Genomic DNA, 17,215 nt, shown 5'->3' on the forward strand with positions numbered 1-17,215 from the left:
TTTGACTCTAAGCCCATATTATGTTAATCTATTTTTCAATTTACCTCTTTTAACCTACAGGGAGACAATATTTGATAATCAATTTTGCTAGTGCCTATCATAGATATTCTGAGCACTGAGTTTATGAGTATAAAACCAGAAAACCAGGTATAAAACATAGTGTGTTTAAAGTAAATGCCTGATATTAAATGTTTTGTCTTAATTTCCAAGGCGTGTGTTTCAGACATCCATCTAAAATTGCCATATTGCCAGCTGTAGGACACAGCTAGTGAATAAGCACCCAGGCTGCCCCTCTTTTAAGGAGGCCCCGAGATATGTGGATAACAGACTGCGTGAGTGACCCTGCTCTTCCCTTCCCCTGACCCTACTTCCTGCTCTTATGTTTCAAACGTGCCCATAAAGAATAAATCCCTGAAGCCCTAACCTCCTGCCACTGGACCCCAATAAATGCAGAGCCCCCAGCAGTGGTCATGCTCTCTCTCTGTCTCTGTACCCAAGCTCTCCCTGTGTGGCCCTCAGGAGTGCTGAAGACCCTCCAGTATGTGTGTGTAATACACCTAGTTTTTCCAGTTTCTTGGTGGTTGCGGCAATAGTAATAAGAATCACAAGGGTGGGGCCTGCAACACAGTCTTCAGCAAGAAAAATCAGCAGTTAAACGATTCAGACAAGGACCCTAGGGGTTCCTAGACTATAGCATCACTCTCAATAGGCTGGGACTTGGATGAAACAATGATAAAGACCACATTTCCAGTGAAAGAAATGAAGATATACATATAGAATGATAGACACAGCGTTGAAACTGTGCTTTCAGACTTTCTTCTGGAATGAATTATGCAAATAGAATTAGTCTAGTAACAATTTTTTTCTATGTAAGTAATGTGACTTAACTATTTTATCCATAAAACAAGAACAAATTGCTTACAATGAATGATGTATGTCATTGGAGAAGATATTAGTAAGAAACCCATGTTGCCCATGAAAGAGCAACTTCCAGATATTTCTGATCAGTTTTGAGAAAACCTTTGTGAATGTAGGAAAAAGCACCAAGAGAAAACTGTCTAGGCAACAGAGCAGAAAGAGTAATAAAGTGGTCACTTAAATTGTACAGAGGAGTTAAATTCAAACAAAAGGAAATACCAGAAAGTACACAGAAAGCAATCTCATTAAAGCATCACAATTTCGGAGTGGGAGGCTGTGAGCCCTGCATCCCTGGGCGTCTCCTCAGCCCAGCGCAGTTGGCTCCTTCATACCTGCCGTCCTAACAAGTCTTTCCAGAGCCCTTTTTATGTCTTTGTTCCTGGGACTGTAGATGAAGGGGTTCAGCATGGGCATGACCATGGTGTGCATCACTGAGGCTGCTGCACTTGTGTATCCAGCAGAGGTGAGGTACACTCCTAGGCTTGTACAATAAAATAAGGAGACAATGGAGAGGTGAGAGGCACAGATGGAAAATGCTTTATACTTCCCCTGGGCTGATGAGATTCCACGTATAGAGGATACTATCTTAGAGTAAGAGCAACGGGTCCCAGTGAGGGGACCACCAGCCAGCAGTGTAGCTGCGAAATACATCACCAGGTTATTAAGGAAACGGTCAGAACAGGCGAGTTGAATCACCTGATTGAGTTCACAGAAAAAGTGTGGAATTTCTACACATGTACAGAAGGAAAGTTAGATATCATTAGGCTGTGTAACAAGGAATGCAGGGCACTCATGATCCAGGGCACAGAGCCAGGGATTCATGAGGACCGTGGAGGGCAGGGGGTGACAGATGGCCACATACCAGTCATAGGCCATCACAGTCAGGAGGAAGTTGCCCAACTCTACAAAAACTAGTAAAAATACATCTGGCTGATGCCTGTTTGCTTTTAGTCTGAATGCTCCCCAGAATGTTTGAGATGGTGGTGGAGGTGAAGCAGATGTCCACAAAGGACAGGTCAGAGAGGAAGAAGTACACGGGTGTGTGCAGGTGGGAGTCTGAGCTGACAGCCAGGATGAGGAGCAGGTTCCCAAACACAGTGATCAGGTACATGGAGAGGAAAAGCCCAAATATGACTGGCTGACATTCTGGTTCCTCTGAAAATACAAGAAGAATGAATACTGAAATCTGTGTATCATTTCCTGGTTCCATGTGGTTGGACTGACTACCAGAAGAGAGGAAAAACCATTAATTGTCACATACACAGCATTACTCACATAGATGGACAGCTACAGTTTACATTTTGCAAGCAAGAAATTAATTTCAGTATGCTGTGTATGGATCTATGCCCTTATGTGTTCTCCAATTTCATCTCTGATTAGGCATTTTATTCCATTCTTGGCATTTTCACTAAGAGGTCATATCTTCTACAGTTTTATTGGGAATATATTTCATGCATTTGAAGATGATGTATCGGGTCATATATGTTCCAGCCACCATCTAAGCTGTGATTACAGGGTGCTGAGAAACAGAAGTCCCTACAAGACAATGATGGTTAAAAATATAAACAAATAAAACTATTATGTAACATGTAAAGTGGTGGCAAGTGCTTTGAAGAAAACAAAAGCAGGTTTAAAGGAGAGAGTGGATAGATGTGTTTCTTTTTTGGTGTTCAGCAATAACTGCAAACAAGATGACATTCGAACAGAGACCTCAGGGCAAGATGGCAGGAGAACGAGTTTACGGGGCAGTTTGTACCTGGCAGAGGGAAAATGGTGACTGCAAAGACTGAAGATTTTACTACTTTCAGCTATTCCAGTCCAAAAAGGGAAGCAAGTGTTATAGTAATTAGAGAGGGTGATTAGAGATGGCATCAGACAGCATCAAAGGAAGAGGTGGCTTTGCTGCTGGTGAAACTTTAAGACAAAGGGAGTCACTCACCCACACTGTATACCTCTTGTTCTTATAAATCTGGTTGCAAAGGCATCTTGTGAATTGAAGTAGGTCTTAATGCCATGTGTTATTTGAGTTGTGGCCTCTGTGTTACAGAGGCCACGTTGGAACACATGAGCTCATGTACCCTGCTCTGAGGACTACTTTCACTCCACAAGGCACAGACATACACATACACATGCACACACACACACACACACACACTCCGTGGCAGCCTGAGTCATGCCTCTTGCCATGCCTTTCTCACCTCCAGCCCCAGTGATTAAGCTAGGAGTGGATATCACTCAAGCTGGACAGATCAGTGACCATTCCTACAAAGAGTGTAGAAATGGGACCTAAAATTTCAATTAATAGGCTTCCTGTGGCCAAATAAAATTGAGGAACCAGGTTGGTATGTGCATTTTATTCCCCAGATATAAAGAAAATTTAAAAATTTGTTCAATATAGGAGGAGAGAGAAAGAAAGAAGGAGGAAGAGAGAGAGAAAAATGAAGTGGACAAGAGTCGGTGGAAAGGTGTGATGGGTCAGGGGTCTCCGAAAGAGTGCCAGGGGGAGAGAGCATTCTTGGTTCTGGCAACATTCCAACTCTTATTACAATCTCCTACATAGTCAGAAAAAATAATAAAGAAGCAAAAATAAATTTGGTCAATTTAGACAAAGTAGTGCTACCTTCATGGTGACAATCACGTACAGATTGAAATTTCCAAGACAAAAACTTGCTGAGGGAATAAACCAACACTTCACCAAAGGAACAAATTAGACATGTTACTTATGAGACAGTGGAAGACTTGAATTTTCTATGCCTATTCCATATTTATTTGAGCAATTGGCTTTTATATGTTCTCATGGGGGGTAAGACAAGCCCCTTTCTCACTTTTCTTATAAGGTATCTTATTTTTACTGGGTGTTTTGTTTAGATCTCTTTTTTTGGCATGATTTTTAAAATTAAGATATCATTAATATACAATCTTTTAAAGGTTTCACCCGAGCAGCACTGTGGTTCTTACATTCACCCATATTATCAAGTTCTCTCACCCCCACACCTCACTGCAGTCACTATCCATCAGGTTTTGATCTCTTTTTCAACAAATGCAAAAAGCACACTAATCCTGGTGCCACTGTTTGCACCACAGGCAAAATCCTCTCAAGGACATACTCTATAAAATTCTGCATGCCGCATGGCACTCCATTTGCTAATCCAGAGTAACTTAAGATTCATACCTGAGGATATTATCTAATACACACACTTATTGCATTGTGCTGTGAATTTGCCATTAAATGTAACACCAAAGGAACAAGGATTTCACATGCAATGTTCACTGTACTTTTTAAAAATGGTATATGAATAGAAGTGCACTTGAAAAGAAACACTTTTAAGAAGATGAGGAGTTACAACATCAGACAATGGTAGAGACATGAGACTGCCTAATTACAGTGGTGGTTTCATACAACTGTGTTAAGTAAACATTATTAAACTAAAATAAAAATAATTTAATTATATCAAGATGGATAAAAAAATTCCTGGTTAAATTTACCAAGACTTGAAAATAAAAAAAATGTGACAGATATTTAAAATGCTGGAGGAAGCAGTGTCTAAGTTATAGTTTCATCTTACATGAAGATATGGTATTCAAATATGTTCAGAAAGGACAAAGGTGATCTTTCTTCAGATGTCAGTAAAAATGCCTTTTAGATGATGGGAAAAGATTATGTAATATTAGAAAAAGTTCTAATCACAAAATTCCAAAAGGAATAATCAGGAACAATGTGCCACATTTTTACAAATCAACAGAGATGTGAAATCAAGTTAGAAACATGTTGTTTATTAGCATTAAATATACCAAAGAACATTTCTTTTCATTTTTCTTTATAAGAAGTATTTGCAAGTGAAGAATATTAAAATGACAACTAAATTTTTCAGTAAGAAAAATAAAAAATAAAACATCAATGGAGAGAATATATATGACTGAGTGATAGATGTGACCCCACACAACTAATACACACTCACAATTCCCTACATACACAAATATTCATACCTAAGAGAACTCGGTGGCAAATGCAAAGTTGGTGGGAAAAAACATCCATTTCCTTGTTTGGAAGAAGGCAGCCAAAACAGGAATAAAAACACTCTGATACCACTATACACATGGAAAGAGCTTGTACAATTGACAATGCAGAAACAAATGAATAACTACCTCACAAATGAATTCATCATCGTAGCTAATGAAGTCATTACAAAGTAAATCTAGCGTGCCACATTTTTACAAATCAAATCGAATTTCCTCCAGTGAATATCCAGAGTAAAAGATGCTGTAAAATCCATGTCTCATGAATTGATGTTGCAAGTTGGCATTTGCAAACAATGCACTGGTCTGGATCTATCTAATCAATATAGGAACATTCTTGAATATGCCCCATTTAATTTTATTTATTTATTTTTTTATTTTGGTGTCATTAATATACAATTACATGAGGAACGTTATGTTTACTAGGCTCCCCCCTTCACCAAGTCCCCCCCACAAACCCCATTACAGTCACTGTCCATTAGCGTAGTAACATGCTGTAGAGTCACTACTTGCCTTCTCTGTGTTGCACAGCCATCCATATCCCCCACCCCACATTATACATGCTAATCATAATGCCCCCTTTCTCTTCCCACCTTGCCCCCCCCCTTATCCCTCCTTTCGCACTCAGCCTCCCCAGTCCCTTTCCCTTTGGTAACTGTTAGTCCATTCTTGGATTCTGTGATTCTGCTGCTGCTTTGTTCCTTCAGTTTTTTCTTTGTTCTTATACTCCACAGATGAGTGAAATCATTTGGTACTTGTCTTTCTCTGCCTGGCTTACTTCACTGAGCATAATACCCTCTAGCTCCATTCATGTTGTTGTAAATGGTAGGATCTGTTTTCTTCTTATGGCTGAATAATATTCCATTGTGTATATGTACCACATCTTCTTTATCCATTCATCTACTGATGGACACTTAGGTGCTTCCATTTCTTGGCTATTGTAAATAATACTGTGATAAACATAGGGGGACATCTGGCTTTTACAAACTGGGCTGCTGCATTCTTAGGGTAAATTCCTAGAAGTGGAATTCCTGGGTCAAATGGTATTTCTATTTTGAGCATTTTGAGGAACCTCCATACTGCTTTCCACAATGGGTGAACTAATTTACATTCCCACCAGCAGTGTAGGAGGGTTCCCCTTTCTCCACAACCTCGCCAACATTTGTTGTCTTTTCGATGATGGTGATCCTTACTGGTGTGAGGTGATATCTCATTGTGGTTTTAATTTGCATTTCTCTGATACCTAGCAATGTGGAGCATCTTTTCATGTGCCTGTTGGCCATATGAATTTCTTCTTTGGAGAACTGTCTATTCAGCTCCTCTGCCCATTTTTTATTGGATTATTTGCTTTTTGTTTGTTGAGGTATGTGAGCTCTTTATATATTTTGGATGTCAACCCTTTATCGGATCTGTCATTTATGAATATGTTCTCCCATACTGTACGATACCTTTTTGTTCTATTGATGGTGTCCTTTGATGTACAGAAGCTTTTTAGCTTGATACAGTCCCACTTGTTCATTTTTGCCTTTGTTTCCCTTGCCTGGGTAGATATGATAATGAAGAAGTCCCTCATGTTTATGTCCAAGAGATTTTAGCCTATGTTTTTTTCTAAGAGTTTTATGGTTTCATGATTTACATTCAGGTCTTTGATCCATTTTGAATTTACTTTTGTGTATGGGGTTAGACAGTGATTCAGTTTCATTCTCTTACATGTAGCTGTCCAGTTTTGCTAGCACCATCTTTTGAAGAGACTGTCCTTTCCCCATTGTATGTCCATGGCTCCTTTATTGTATATTAATTGGCTATATATGTTTGGGTTAATGTCTGGAGTCTCTATTCTGTTCCACTGGTCTGTGGCTCTGTTCTTGTGCCAGTACCAAATTGTCTTGATTATTGTGGCTTTGTAGTAGAGCTTGAAGTTGGGGAGTGAGATCCCCCCTACTTGATTCTTCTTTCTCAGGATTGCTTTGGCTATTCGGGGTCTTTGGCAGTTCCATATGAATTTTTGAACTATTTGTTCCAGTTCATTGAAGAATGCTGTTGGTAATTTGATAGGGATTGCATTGAATCTGTATATTGCTTTGGGCAGGATGGCCATTTCGACGTTACTAATTCTTCCCAGCCACGAGCATGGGATGAGTTTCCATTTGTTAGTGACCTCTTTAATTTCTCTTAAGAGTGTCTTGTAGTTTTCAGGTTATAGGTCTTTCACGTCCTTGGTTAGGTTTATTCCTAGGTATTTTATTCTTTTTGATGCTATTGTGAATGGAATTGTTTTCCTGATTTCTCTTTCTATTAGTTCATTGTTAGTGTATACGAAAGCTACAGATTTCTGTGTGTTAATTTTGTATCCTGCAACTATGCAGAATTCCGATATTAGTTCTAGTAGTTTTGCAGTGGAAGCTTTAGGGTTTTTTTATGTACAATATCATGTCATCTGCAAATAGTGACAGTTTGACTTCTTTACCAATCTGGACTCCTTGTATTTCTTTGTTTTGTCTAATTGCCATGACTAGGACCTCCAGTACTATGTTGAATAACAGTGGGGAGAGTGGGCATTCCTGTCTTGTTCCCGATCTCAGAGGAAAAGCTTTCAGCCTATCGCTGTTCAGTATGATGTTAGCTGTGGGTTTATCATATATGGCCTTTAATATGTTGAGGTACTTGCCCTCAATGGCCATTTTGTTGAGAGTTTTTATCATGAATGGATGTTGAATTTTGTCAAATGCTTTTTCAGCATCTATAGAGATGACCATATGGTTTTTGTCTTTCTTTTTGTTGATGTGGTGGATGATGTTGATGGATTTTCGAATGTTGTATCATCCTTGCATCCCTGGGATGAATCCCACTTGGTCATGGTGTATGATCCTCTTGATGTAGTTTTGGATTCTGTTTGCTAATGTTTTGTTGAGTATTTTTGCATCTACGTTCATCAGGGATATTGATCTGTAGTTTTCTATTTTGGTGGGATCTTTGCCTGGTTTTGGTATTAGGGTGATGTTGGCTTCATAGAATGAGTTTGGGAGTGTTCCCTCCTCTTCTATTTTTTGGAAAACTTTAAGGAGAATGGGTGTTATGTCTTCTCTGTATGTCTGATAAAATTCTGAGGTAAATCCGTCTGGCCCGGGGGTTTTGTTCTTGGGTTGTTTTTTGATTATCGATTCAATTTCATTGCTGATAATTGGTCTGTTTAGATTTTCTGTTCCTTTATGGGTCAGTCTTGGAAGGTTGTATTTTTCTAAGAAGTTGTCCATTTCTCCTAGGTTTTCCAGCTTGTTAGCATATAGGTTTTCATAGTACTCTCTAATTATTCTTTGTATTTCTGTGGGTTCTGTTATGATTTTTCCTTTCTCATTTCTGATTCTGTTGATGTGTGTTGACTCTCTTTTCCTCTTAATAGGTCTGGCTAGAGGCTTATCTATTTTGTTTATTTTCTCAAAGAACCAGCTCTTGCTTTCATTGATTTTTGCTATTGTTTTATTCTTCTCAATTTTATTTATTTCTTCTCTGATCTTTATTATGTCCCTCCTTCTGCTGACCTTAGGCCTCATTTGTTCTTCTTTTTCCAATTTTGATAATTGTGACATTAGACTATTCATTTGGGATTGTTCTTCCATCCTTAAATATGCCTGGATTGCTATATACTTTCCTCTTAAGACTGCTTTTGCTGTGTCCCACAGAAGTTGGGGCTTTGTGTTGTTGTTGCCATTTGTTTCCATATATTGCTGGATCTCCATTTTAATTTGGTCATTGATCCAAAGATTATTTAGGAGCATGTTGTTAAGCCTCCATGTGTTTGTGGTCCTTTTTGATTTCTTTGTACAATTTATTTCTACTTTTATTCCTTTTTGGTATGAAAAGTCAGTTGGTAGGATTTCAATCTTTTGGAATTTACTGAGACTCTTTTTGTGGTCTAATATGTGGTCTATTCTGGAGAATGTTCCATGTGCACTTGTGAAGAATGTGTATGCCGTTGCTTTTGGGTGCAGAGTTCTATAGATGTCTATTAGGTCCATCTGTTCTAGTGTGTTGTTCAGTGCCTCTGTGTCCTTACTTATTTTCTGTCTGGTGGATCTGTCCTTTGGAGTGAGTGGTGTGTTAAAGTCTCCCAAAATGAATGCACTGCATTCTATTTCCTCCTTTAATTCTGTTAGTATTTGTTTCACATATATTGGTGCTCCTGTATTGGGTGCATGTATGTTTATCACGGTTATATCCTCTTGTTGGACTGAGCCCTTTATCATTATGTAATGTCCTTCTTTATCTCTTGTTACTTTCTTTATTTTGAAGTGTATTTTGTCTGATACTAGTAATGGAACACCTGCTTTTTTCTCTCTGTTGTTTGCATGAAATATCTTTTTCTATCCCTTGACTTTTAATCTGTGCCTGTCTTTGGGTTTGAGGTGAGTCTCTTGTAAGCAGCATATAGATGGGTCTTGCTTTTTTATCCATTCTATTACTCTGGGTCTTTTGATTGGTGCATTCAGTCCATTTACATTTAGGGTGATTATTGAAAGATATGTCCTTATTGCCATTGCAGGCTTTAAATTCGGAGTTACCAAAGGTTCAAAGTTAGCTTGTTTACTACCTTACTGTCTGATCTAACTTGCTTATTGAGCTGATAAAAACACAGTCTGATGATTATTTCTTTCCTTTCCTTTTCCTCCTCCTCCATTCTTCGTATGTTGGGTGTTTTTTTTTTTTTTGTGCTTTTTTTAGGAGTGCTCCCATCTATAGCATTCCCTCTAAGATGCCCTGTAGAGGTGGTTTGTGGGAGGCAAATTCCCTCAACTTTTGCTTGTCTGGGAATTGTTTAATCCCTCCTTTATATTTAAGTGATAATCGTGCTGGATATAGTATCGTTAGTTCAAGGCCCTTCTGTTTCATTGCATTCAATATGTCATGCCATTCTCTTCTGGCCTGTAAGGTTTCTGTTGAGAAGTCTGATGATAGCCTGATGGGTTTTCCTTTGTAGGTGACCTTTTATCTCTCTGGCTGCCTTTAATACTCTGTTCTTGTCCTTGATCTTTGCCATTTTAATTATTATGTGTCTTGGTGTTGTCCTCCTTGGGTCCCATCTCTCGGGAGTTCTGTGTGCCTCTGGAGTCTCAGCAACTATTTTCTCCCCCAGTTTGGGGAAGTTCTCAGCAATTATTTCTTCAAAGATACTTTCTATACCTTTTTCTCTCTCTTCTTCCTCTGGTACCCCTATAATGCGGATATTGTTCCTTTTAGATTGGTCACACAGTTCTCTTAATATTGTTTCATTACTGGAGATCCTTTTCTCTCTCTGTGTGTAACCTTCTATCTGTTCCTGTTCTCTGGTTTCTATTCCATCAGTGGCCTCTTGCATCTTATCCATTCTGCTTATAAATGCTTCCAGAGTTTGTTTCACTTCTGTAATCTCCCTCCAGACATCTGTAATCTCCCTCTGGACATCTGTAATATCCCTCCGGACTTCATCCCTTAGCTCTTGCATATTTCTCTGCAGCTCTGTCAGCATGTTTATGATTTTTATTTTGAATTCTTTTTCAGGGGGACTGTTTAGGTCTGCCTCTGCAGATCCTTTCTCAGGTGTAACTATCTTGCATTGGGCTAAATATTTTTGCCTTTTCATCGTGATAGCGGTGGCTGTAGGCAGGTTGCAGGTGTGTCAGCTGGGAGAAGAAAGTCCTTTCCTGCTTGCTGGATCCCTTGCCCTTCTTCGCCATCTGTGATGGTTATCCACACTCCTGGAGCAGCCACCAGGTTAGTCTCCTAAGATGCTTGGGCGGGGTCTCTGTCAAAGCAGCACAGAGCCCTTCAGGGAGTGGCAGGCATGCCAGGTGCACTCCTCTATGCTTGCAGCACCCCTTCCAGGCAGCTGTGTGGCAGCAGCAGCCTTAGGGTTTGGGGGTGGCTGTGCATTGGGCTGGGATTCCGGTTCACTGCTGGGAGCACACCTGCTCCCTCTGGCTCCACTGCACATGTGCATGGGCCTCTACCGGGCTCCTCTGGCTCTACTGCTGCCAGTGCGCGCGAGCTGCACCTGGGCTGTTTGGTCGCACTGCTGTGGGCTCGCACAAGCCTGTCCTGGTCCTCTCTAGCACTGCTGATGCATGGATCTGCTCCCGGTCCCTTCCGGTGCCTTCGTCCCTGGCGCATGCTGCCACTCTCCTGCTACTGGGCTGGTGTGTTGGGGTCTGCGCCAGTTGGAGGAATGACTGGCAGGCTGCTTAGTGCTGTGAGGGGCTTCAGAGCTGCACTGCCTTCTGGGGTTTAGGCTGCCTAAGTTTCCCTGGAATTCCCAGCTGCTGGCTGAGTGTGCCGGGCAACATTGTCCAGCTATGGGGTCCCTGTCTCTTTAAGACTTGCAGAAAGCACTCGCTTTTCTTTTGTCTCAGGGATGCCAGTTGCGGGGACCTGCCCACAGGTTTTGCTTTTCCATTTCTCTAATATCCAGCACCCCATGCACCTTGTGTCTGCGTTCCAGGTGTGGATTTCTAGAGCTGGTTGTTTAGCAGTCCTGGGCTTTCATTCCCTCCCCGTTCTGACTCCTTTCTTCCTGCTAGGTTCTGCGGTGGGGGAGTGTTCAGGTCCCGCCTGGCTGTGGCTTGTATCTTACCCCCTTTGTCTGATGTTGAGTTCTCACAGATGTAGATGTATCCTGGCTGTTGTACTGCATCCACTGGTGTCTCTTTTAGGAATAGTTGTATTTATTGTATTTTCATAAATATGTTTTGGGGAGGAGATTTCCTCTGAACTACTCATGCCGCAATCTTCCCATGATCCCCCTCCTTCATATTTAAATGATAATCATGCTGGATTCAGTATTCTTGGTTCTAGGCCCTTCTGTTTTATTGCATTAAAAATATCATGCCATTCTCTTCTGGCCTGTAAGGTTTCTGTTGAGAAGTCTGATGATATCCTGATGGGTTTTCCTTTGTAGTTGATCTTTTCTCTCTCTGACTGCCTTTAATACCCTGTCTTTGTCCTTGATCTTTGCCATTTTTATTATTATGTGTCTTGGTGTTATCCTCCTTGGGTCCCTTGTTTTGGGAGTTCTGTGTGCTTCCATGGTCAGAGCGACTATTTCCTCCCCTAGTTTAGGGAAGTTTACAGAAATTATTTATTCAAATATACTTTCTATCCCTTTTTTCTCTCTCTTCTTCTTCTGGTACCCCTATAATGGGGATATTGTTCCGTTTGGATTGGTCACACATTTCTCTTAATATTCTTTCATTCCTGGAGATCTTTTTATCTCTCTCCACATCAGCTTCTCTGCATTACTCTTCTTGGTTTTCTATTTCATTACCAGCCTCATGCAACTCATCCATTCTGCTTTTAAGTCCTTCCAGAGATTGTTTTATTTCTGTAATCTCTCTCCGTACTTTGTCCATTAGCTCTTGCATTTTTCTCTGCATCTCCTTCAGCATGGTTATAACCTTTATTTTGAATTGTTTTTCAGGAATATTGGTTAAATCTATCTCCCCATTTTACCTCTCAGGGGATGTCTGGGTTATTCTTGTCTGTATCAAATTGTTCTGCATTTTCATGGTGGTAGAGGTAGTCGTAGGCAGTTGTCGCATGTGTCAGCTGGCAGAACAAAATCCCTTTCTGTTTGCCTGTCGCCTTCCCTTCCTATGAGAATGATGACCCGTAGTGGCTTGTGCTCTGTAGCTGTGCGCCGATGGGACCTCTGAGCTGGCCCAGGAGTCTGCGGAGGAGGCTCCTCATGGCTGCTGTGGGCCTGGCCAATCTCAGGCTGCTACTCTGCTATGGTGGGGCCGCACTGGAGGGGGAATGGGTGGGAGGCTGTTTATCACCATGAGGGGCCTAAGAACTGTGCTGTCACCCCGGGGGTTAGGGTGCCCGTAGTTCCTCAGGATTCCCAGCTTCTGGGCTAAGTGTGCCGGGACACTTCTGTCCAGCTGTGAGGCTCCTGCATCTTTAATACTTTCAAAAAGCACTCACTTTTCTTTTGTCCCAGGGACACTGGCTGTGGGAACCCACTTACAGGTTTTACTGTTCCATTTTTCTAGTGTCCAGCTCACCACGCACTGTGTCTTTGCTCCTGGTGCGGATGACTAGGGCTGGGTATTTAGCAGTCTTGGGCTCCCTCTCTCTCCCTGCTCTGACTCCTCTCCTCCCACCGGGAAGCTGGGGTGGGGGGCGTGCTCAGGTCCCACCAGGCTGTGGCTTGTATCTTATCCCCTTCATGAGGCACTGATTTCTTGCAGGTGTAGATATAGCCTGGCTGTTATACTGTTCTTTCTGGTCTCTCTTTTAGGAATAGTTGTATATGTTGTATTTTGAAAAATATATATGGCTTTGGGAGGAGGTTTCCACTGCACTACTCATGCCACCATCTTGGCTCCTCCTATTGAATATGATCCATTTTAAAAATAAATAGACAAATGCCCTCATTTCACTTGACACCCCTCCAAACTTCATCATTGTTTTCCTAGTCTAACTGTAAAAGACCTCGGATTTGTTCTATTTTTATTGAAAGCACCTTATGCCTCCTCTTTCTTCTGCTAAGTGGGCTTCCATCACTTGTCAACAATTATCCATGCATTGCTGAATTCAGTGCTCACCTGTCTTCTTAGCATCATAAATAAATTGGTTAGTTAATGGAAGTGAACACCTGTAGAGATCTCCAGGCTCTGGGCTACACTGGTGGCTGTCATCGTCCTCAGGTATACATGCTTGCTTTTGATCCTCTATGACCCTTTCCTTCATTAGCTACTGGACTCTTGGACACACCTGGTTGGGAATGCTGAGAACAAGGGCTCCAGGTGGAAGTCCAAATTTCTCCTGGGTGGTAGAAGATGAAACTGAAGCTCTCTCCCAGTAAGATAGCAGGAAGGCATGAAGCATCCATCCCAGAGCCTAATTTAAAATTTAAAAGCAACAACTAGATCCTGTCTGGCCCAACGTGGCACATGCTGATCACAGCTCCCTGTCTGCTCATTAGGCACATTTCCCTCATGTTACTCCAGCCTCTAAGCACATGATTTCCCTGTGGGACACTGGTCTGGACGTAAAGGAAAGTTTTCCTAGAGATTCTGGGTTCTCAATAGACCAGTTTAAAATCAAGTGAATCCAGTTTTGATTAGTTTTTCCTCATGATCTCTGCTGGCTTCCAGAGGTCTAAGCTGCAGGTACCATATCCCAAAATTGATTTAAATTTTTTGGAAATTTTAAGACTGAGCACCCTGCCTGAATTTGTTCCCTTTAATCTTCAAAATATTAATGTGTAGAGACACAGCCCCTGATATCTACAGAAAATTGCTATTTTCCATTGCAGCAAGGGGGATAACTAAATTCCTTTGTTATAAATCTTGAGCCTTACACTGACTGCTTGATACCTTTGCTAAAACAATGAGGGATATTTACTTTTACCACCTGATTATAGTTGTCATTTGGGCCCTCATTCTGAAGTATTTAGAATAATAGCCATGTGAAATATATTTAAAATTCTTTTTCACTATAACCTCAACTTGAAATATAGTAAACAGATTCCTCCCTGGAGCGTCCAGAAGGAGCCCAGCCTGTTAACACCTTGCTTTTCACTCAGAGAAACCTACTTTGGGATTCTGAGCTCCAGAATTATATAAGCATAAATGTTCTTGTTTTAAATCACTAGTGTGGTGATTTTACATTAGATTAGAAATTGGATACAAACATTTTTCCAATGTGATTTTGTTCAGGAGACTTAGATAATGCTTGCCAGTTCATTCATTTAGCATCCCCTGGGTAAAGGCATTTTATGTCATCCTACCACCTTATCAAAGGAAGAAATTAAAATCAATTAGGTGATATTATTTATCTGGTAGAGAACTTCTCTTTACATAAATGTAAATGCCTTCAGAGTTTGATGTCTTTGAGGTATTAAGTGAGGAAAAGTAACTCATCTTTTAAGTTACGTCTACTATTTAATTCAAATATTTGTATCTAAATGTCTACATTCTTTTAATTTCATGTTCCTTCAAGTATTCTTTTCATATCTATCCTTTTCAACTTTCTCTTGTTACTTCTGGCATAAAACATGAGACTGTAAATGTGTCTCATGTTTGTGTACCTATATGTGTATATGTTCATTTGAAATAAAAATGTATACAAATAAACATACACATGTGCATACATACACCTCTGAATGATATATTTGGCCTCAAAAAATATGTCCATTTCATTTATTTCTTGCAACATTTACCTGAAGTTATATTTACTCTCCCATATTATCTTCAAAATAAGGAAGTTGAGGCTCAGGGAGCTTCAATTTTTAACAATTATTCTAAAAAACCCTGACAAATTCTACACTTTGTTGCCTGAAACACAAATAGGAATATGCCATATGTACTATAATTTTTGTATGGCTTCCTTAATTCAACATACTGTACATTTGAAATACATGCAGTTTATAATATGCAATTATACTCTAATACATTAATTATAAGGGAAAATATCTAGTGGTGCATTAATTGATGTGAGCTCTAGAGCACAGGTAGCAGATTCATGCTGAGCAGGAGCTATCCCTTTAACCTGGAGAATGCAAAATGTCATCAAGGAAGCCTTGGTCATCATGTGTAGTTTATTCATTAGGGGTAGTACAACTCATGAGGATTCTTTTAGTAAAGCAAATGAAAAATTATTTCATATGATGTTCACCTGTGAAAAATTATTTGAAAAACTCCATGTCTTATTAGATAAATGGGAACTACAAGATATTTCGGGTATGTGATTGGGAACAAATGTGAGAAAGTAAGAAAACAACACAGGAAAGGCTGTGGGATATCAGAGAGAGCAGAAAGCTAATAAATTGAGTTATATAAACAGTAAATGAGTTGAAGTCAAAGAAATGGAAATTCATGAAATAAATAGAAAGGACAATACAATACTATATTTCACAGATCAAATAATCACACTTTTTGACTCCGAGGCATTGACATCAGCATTCACGGGCACTTCTTCAGTCCTAGGACATCTGGCCCTTTGTTTCCTCCACAAAGGATCTTTTCAGAGCCCTCTTTATGTATTTGTTCCTGACTCTGTAGCTAATGGGGTTCAGCATGGGTGTGACCACAGTGTACATCACCGAGGCTGCTGCACTTGAGTGTGAGCTGTGCGTATCAGCAGAAGTAACAAACATGCCTAGGCTTGTATTATAAAATAAGGAGATAATAGATATGTGAGATTCACATGTGGAATATGCTTTATGCTTTCCCAAGCTGATGAGATTCCACATAGAGGAAACTAGCTTAGAGTAAGAGTAAAGGATCCCAGTGAGGGAACCACCAGCCAAGAGCCCAGCCATCAGATACACCACCATGTAATTAAGAGAGGTGCCAGAACAGGCAAGTAGGACCACTTGACTGAGTTCACACACAAAAAATGGTAGATTTCCAAGACTGTGCAGAGGGCAGTCATGACATCAATAAACTCAGTAGCAAGGAATTCAGGACACTTATGATCCAGGACACCAGAACCAGCAGTCTGCAGAGCTGGGGGTCCATGATGAACATGTAATGCAGGGGGTAGCAGATGGCCACATACTGGTCATAGATTATTACAGCCAGAAGGAAGTTGTCCAAAATCCCAAAGATTATGGAAAAACACATCTGGCTGATGCATTCTTCATAGGTTATGACTTTTCTTTTGTTCTGTATTTTCACCAACATCTTGGGGATGGTGGTGGAGGTGAAGCAGATGTCCACAAAGGACAGGTTGGAGTGGAAGAAGTACATGGGTGTGTGCAGGTGGGAGTCTGAGCTGACAGCCAGGATGAGAAGCAGGTTCCCAAACACAGTGATCAGGTACATGGACAGGAAAAACCCAAATAGGAGGGGCTGCTGTTGCAGTTCACTTGAAAATCCCAGAAGAAGAAACTCTGAAAATCCTGTAAGGTTCCTTTGATCCATGTGTGGGAGGTGCTTACCAAGATACAGAAATATAAATGACAAATTTTCACACAATCAAGCATTAGTGATGTAGCATAAATACTACCATTTCTATTTTAGAGTCAAGAAAATAACTCCAATGTATGTTGAGGTCTAGTCCCATTGAGAACATCCCTGGTGCCATTTCTCAGTGGGATTTCCTTTCCTACTTTTGGCCTGTTGCTCAAGCAGAATGTATGCTACTGTTTGATTGGGAATAGTTTTCATTTATTTGATAAGTACGTATTGAATGTAGATCAAGTTCTAGGGTCTGTCTTGGCAATGAGTATGGAGAGCTGAACACGAAAGTCCCTATAATCCAATAATAGAGAAAGAAAAAAGCAAATAAAAATAATCGAATA

The 17,215-nt window shown here is 40.4% G+C and overlaps 2 pseudogenes; both read right to left on the bottom strand.

Moving 5' to 3' along the window:
• Positions 1–1,221: 1,221 nt before the first annotated feature.
• LOC140849396 (olfactory receptor 7A17-like) lies at positions 1,222–2,128 on the bottom strand (annotated as a pseudogene).
• Positions 2,129–15,892: 13,764 nt separating this feature from the next.
• On the bottom strand, positions 15,893–16,835 carry LOC140849455 (olfactory receptor 7A10-like; annotated as a pseudogene).
• Positions 16,836–17,215: the final 380 nt, after the last annotated feature.

Source organism: Manis javanica, chromosome 1, assembly GCF_040802235.1.
Source record: "Manis javanica isolate MJ-LG chromosome 1, MJ_LKY, whole genome shotgun sequence".
Lineage (NCBI taxonomy): Eukaryota > Metazoa > Chordata > Mammalia > Pholidota > Manidae > Manis > Manis javanica.